Source organism: Phodopus roborovskii, unplaced genomic scaffold (assembly GCF_943737965.1).
Source record: "Phodopus roborovskii unplaced genomic scaffold, PHOROB, whole genome shotgun sequence".
Taxonomy (NCBI): domain Eukaryota; kingdom Metazoa; phylum Chordata; class Mammalia; order Rodentia; family Cricetidae; genus Phodopus; species Phodopus roborovskii.
The window spans coordinates 523,254-528,886 of NW_026126651.1; the positions used below are offsets into that span (position 1 = coordinate 523,254).

The 5,633-nt window shown below is 42.4% G+C and overlaps 1 long non-coding RNA gene across 2 annotated transcripts; it reads left to right on the forward strand.

Annotated features, from left to right (window-relative positions):
- Nucleotides 1–314: 314 nt before the first annotated feature.
- LOC127213859 (uncharacterized) lies at nucleotides 315–5,424 on the forward strand. 2 transcript variants are annotated; one of them, XR_007833676.1, is made up of 2 exons: nucleotides 315–814; nucleotides 4,360–5,424. It is a non-coding gene; the product is annotated as an uncharacterized LOC127213859 (long non-coding RNA). The 2 variants fall into 2 exon arrangements; XR_007833677.1 differs by having other exon boundaries at nucleotides 4,820–5,424.
- Nucleotides 5,425–5,633: the final 209 nt, after the last annotated feature.

Here is a 5,633-nt window from a genome sequence, read left to right on the forward strand (position 1 = left end):
AAAGAGGGTCCAGTACAGAAGGCCAACGAGACAGCTAAGAGGGAAAAGGTGCTTACTGCTGAGCCCAGGGCCCGGGTTTGATCTTGGGAACACCTAGTGGAAGGAGGGAACTGACCTCCACACATAGCTGTGGCACACACAGCAGGCTACTGGCATACTCCATCTCCACATTCAAATCAACAAACAAATTAGTTAAGTGTAAAAAGGGTATTTTTAATGCTCAAGTACCGTAAAGAAAACCAATGGATTCAGAGAAAAACAGAAGGGGGGAAAAAAATCAGGAACTACTTTGTTGGGAGCTGTCCTCCAGTCACAGCCAGCCTTGAGCCACATCCTCTTGCAAAGTTGTTTACTCCTTAGCTCTAGCTGAGCCTTATCTTGGCAAAATAGGAAACTGCTGAAAGGCAGTCTGTTTACTTCAGGAACTGAGATAAGCAGATAGCATGGTCTGAGATAACTGCCAGAGCCCCAGAGTCATCACAGCTACCCCTCCCCACTTCCTCCCCGCTTGGCTTTAAAAACCCCTCTTTGTGCCTAATAAAGTTAGACCTTGACAAGCATTGCTTGGTCTCATTCCTTCTTTCTCTCCCATTATTTTCAGGTTCTAGCCCACCTCAACCCACGAATAACTAGGCCCCGCTGGTCAGGGCAAGTGGTGCCCAACACAGGACTCAAGGGTGGGTTTTTACCGAACGGAGGCCCCCAACCCTGAAGAAAATCGGTAGCGCGCACCGAGAAGAATGCCGGACCTGGTGACCTGGGAGCTGCAGCAAGGCAAGAAATTGGAATCTGTCCTCACCGCTCATGATTCCTGGTGAGTCCTCCTTCATTCCGTTCAATAATAATGGGTCAATATTTGTCCAAGGAAGTTAAGTTCATTAGGGACTTCAAGTCTTCCTTTCGAGAAAGAGGAATTAGAGTTTCATATAAAGAATTAATAACTTTCTTTGCCTTCATTTCTAAAACTTGTCCTTGGTTTATTCTCGAAGGACCAGATATTCACCCCCTGACATGGCAAAAGGTGGGTGAGGATCTTAACAGACTACTTAAAGAACAGGACCTAGAGGCCCTAAGCCTTAGGAACTCCTGCTGTGGCTAACGCCCAGCCAAGTGTATAGAAAAATTAATGCAGCCTGTCAGAAACTGGTGAATGTATTGCTCATAATTTAAGGGTTATCTATAGCAGCCCCATTATAAGAGATTTCAATTAAGGATGCTTTATTTCAACTGTAAGACCTTCAGAATGAGGAGTCTTCCAGGTTCGGTCGATACCCCAAGAACTCAATGTCCAGTCCAGTTGCTGTAAAACGCAAGAGGCTTTAAATGAACAGGAAACGTTTGCTCAAACGGGCTCCTCCAGCATGCAGGCTAGAAGCCCCCTCCCCTGGGCTCAGGTGTTTTTAAAGGCAAACCCACTAGCTTAGGGAGGGGATGGGACCCTCTGTCCATTGAGTACATGACCCTTGGAGGCCTGATGGTCTGCTATTAGGGTCAGTAGACCTTAGGGCCTCAGGGTGTGCTAATTAATCTTGTCTGGGCAAACCAGAGTTACAGCTATCTCTTTGTTTCCTAAGGACCCTATTTACCACCTGTTGACTCACAGGAAAGGAGGGGCAATGTGAATTCTTGTTATCTCAGGGCCTGGTGAGAGGAAGCTAGCAAATTCCAAGGAACAGATATTGGTTAGCTTTCCAGGTCAGACCATCCTTCATTTAACTTCACTTTTTGGTCTTTCACAACAAACTAATCTTGGCCTAGAGAAAAAGAGAGCTGAAAAATGTATGTATGCTCTGTATGTATGCTGGGGCCACCCATGGTAGTGTCTGAAGTGTTGATTGTGAATATGTGAATGTGTGAATCTCAACAATAGGTACTACTTGAATTGTTTGGGATATAAAAAAGAGAGAGAGAGAGATGTCAGGGTTGGAGATCTGCAAGACAGTTGGAGGACTGTATTGTAGAGCGAAACAATAGGAAATTATCAAAGCCAGAATGGCCTGAGAGCCAGAGAAATCTGTATGGGTGTCTCAAAAGAATTTAGCAGAGGGCAGAATATAGAAATCTTCTTAAATTCTGGTGGTTAAAAAATAAATTAAAAGAATGGAGGTTAATGTAAAATTTGAAAAAAGCTATTGAAAGGAGGCCTCAGGAAATTGCAGCCCTGTTAGGCCCTCCACCTAGAAAGTTGTCAGTGAAAATGCAAATGAGACCAGGTCAGCTAATGAAAGCTTTACAGGTCAGAGTAGAAAAAGTTTTCCAAAGTATTTGGAACTTATGTTACATCCTAAAGAAATTAGGCCTCAAAAAATTAGAAACTAGAAAAGATAGCTTGTAATCATTAAATAATTTTCAGAAGTTATTAGGAAATATTTCAATGGTTATGTCCTTTTTTAAAAAGCACCTATTGGTGATTTGAAACCTTTAAGCCTAAAAGAAGATAGTGATCCCAAATCACCTAGACAGCCAACTGAAGAGAGTAGACAAGTTCTCTTACAATCAGAGAATGCAATCCAGCATCAGCAGATAAGCTATATTGACTACGCAAAAGCATGGGAGGCTTATGTACTTCCCACACAGCATAGTCTGAATTCTTTCTGTCTTATGGCAAAGGGGACCATTGTTATGATTGCATTTACCTGTTTCCTCAGTGTTAAAGCCTTATTTTAGAGCAGTAGCTTGTATGGTACAAAATGCTGTCTAAGAGATATTTGGCCAGAGAACCAAGCGTAATACATGTTCCCTATACCAAATAGTAAGTTAATGGTTATTTCAAAACCTTTACAACCAGCAATTAACAGGCAAAGGAATGTTTATTTAGATGGTGAGGGGTTACCTCCCCTTTTCTGAGAGTGGGCTCAGGCACCAGCCCTGGCACTCCTGACTTACGGAGTTAATTTTCTTTTATCATTAGAAGTTTCCTTCCTCTGTATAGATTTATGGCCTAAGTTTTCAAGATTTTATTAATTACAATTTTTGGTCCATCAGGTTTTGCTCAGTTTTTGGAAAAAATTGATAATCAGTTTATAGACTATTACAATTTGTACTAATACATCCTTTTTGTATTCCCTAAAATTGTAATGGGTAATCCTATAAAAAAAAATGTTGTTAGTTTCTCCTGGTGGTTCTTTGGATGGAAAAGCAGCTTATATTATTTATTGATGGGAAAAGACTATGTAGTACAGACAGATCCAGCTTCAGCTCAGATAGTTGAGTTACAAGCTGTTGCAATAGTTTTTTAGCTTCTAATGAATGATTCATTTAACTCATACTGATAGTCATTATGTTTTCAGAGCTCTTCAGGTTTTAGAGACAGTTCCATACATTGGAACTAGTAATAATCAGGTTAAATTACTGTTTGGGCAAATTCAAAGTGCCATTCATTATAAAGAGAGTCACTGTGCTTTGTGGGTCTTACAAGAGCTCATTCAAACTTCCCGACCCACTGGCTATGAAAGACCAGAAGAGGGCGTGGACCCTCACACCCGGACTCAGGCAAAATGGCCCTGTATATTGGATTCATTTGTCAGCCTCCCCTAAGAAGGTGGTGTCATCATCAAAATAGTAATACTCTAAGAGTTTGGTTTAACTACAGAGACTGCTCAACAAATTGTCAAACAATGCGATGTGTGCCCACAATATTTACCAGTAATATAGGAGTAAACCCTCAGGCCTGCTTCCTAATCATTTATGGCAAATGGATGTTACTCATATTGCAAAATTTGGCAGATTAATGTATATGCATGTGACAATTTACATATTCAGGCTTCTTGATGGCCACTGCACAAACTGGAGAAGCCACTAAGCATGTGATGTCACTATTTAAAATGTTTTGCTTACATGGGCGTTCCAAAAAATTATAAAGACAGACAACGGATCTGAATATACTAGTAAAGCATTTCAACATTTTGTGCCCAATAAAAAAATTAAACACATAACAGGCATTCCTTCTAATCCTCAAGAGCAAAGAATTGTGGAACGTGCTCATAGCTCCTTAAAAATGCAGCTTACAAGGAGAAGGGAGTCGTGTCCCCAGTCTCCACATGATACATTAAATCATGCACTCTTCATTTTAAATTTTTTGAATGTGGAGGCCTATGAGCAATCTGTGGCAGACAGATTCTGATATGATGGAACTCAAGAGACTTTTACTCAAATCAAATGGAAAGATCCATGCATGAGACTATGGAAAGGGACCTACCCTCTCCTAAATATGGGGTTGAGGGGGGTCGCGCATGTTTGTGTTTTCTTGCAGGGAGAAAATGAGGACCGGTGGCTGAGACCTCAGAAGCATAATTACCTCTTCTCTCTCTCTCTCTCTCTCTCTCTCTCTCTCTCTCTCTCTCTCTCTCTCTCTCTCAGGGGTCATTCTCTAGAACAGACAAGGCTTAAACCTATTGTTTTTACAACAAGGAGGAATTTGTGCAGCACTCAAAGATGAATGTTGCTTTTATGATGATAAGACTGGCTTAGTGGAAGACAGCTTAGATAGAGTGCAGAAAAGTCTTGAGGAAGGTAAACAACGGGGAACAGGCTGAGTCCTGGTATAAAAATTGGTTTTCTACCTCCCCTTGGCTTTCTACCCTGCTTCCTTCTCTCCTGGGACTATTTGTGGGATTGTTGCTGCTGCTGACTTTAGGGCCTTGGGCATTCCAGAAATTAACTCAATTGATCAAAACTCAAATTGATTCCATGCTCAAAAAACCTATTTCTGTATACTACCTTCAGCTTTTGGAAAAGGAACAGGGCTCCTCTGAGGAACCTGATGAGGATGGTGACAATGCCAGTCCTGATCCCCCTAGACAAGGACTTGATTTCACAGGACTCAAACAACAGAGGACCTGGTTCTCTCAAATATGGAGACGTCAATGATGGGAGTATCGCGGTGCCACAAAGCAGATGCGGACCCTCCTCTTCGGCTTCCCTCAACGATGGGAGTAGCATAGGACCGTCTCTCAGGAGCCCACTCATCTTGCCTGACTCACCTGATTTTTGACTATGTCCTTGAGTGCTGAGGGCAGATGCACCCTATGTAGCCTAAGACAGAGGTCCTACCCATTCGTCACATAGTGACAAGCCCATCCCCAGTGTCCCGATTGTGGGAGCCCACCGTGTAGCCTAAGACAGACCCTCCATAAAAATAATAAAATAGGGAGATGTTGGGAGCCGGCCTCGAGTCACAGCCAGCCTTGAGCCACATCCTCTTGCAAAGTTGTTTACTCCTTAGCTCTAGCTGAGCCTTATCTTGGCAAAATAGGAAACTGCTGAAAGGCAGTCTGTTTACTTCAGGAACTGAGATAAGCAGATAGCATGGTCTGAGATAACTGCCAGAGCCCCAGAGTCAGCACAGCTACCCCTCCCCATTTCCTCCCTGCTTGGCTTTAAAAACCCCTCTTTGTGCTTAATAAAGTGAGACCTTGACAAAGATTGCTTGGTCTCCTTCCTTCTTTCTCTCCCATTATTTTCAGGTTCTAGCCCACCTCAACCCACGAATAACTAGGCCACGCTGGTCAGGGCACTACTTGGCATAAAAGGAGATACAAAAAGCATTGTATATGAATTGGGTCAGCTATGAGAAGTGATGAGGTACTCTATGTAGCTATTAGACTAAATTCAGAATGAGGAGTCTGTCTAAT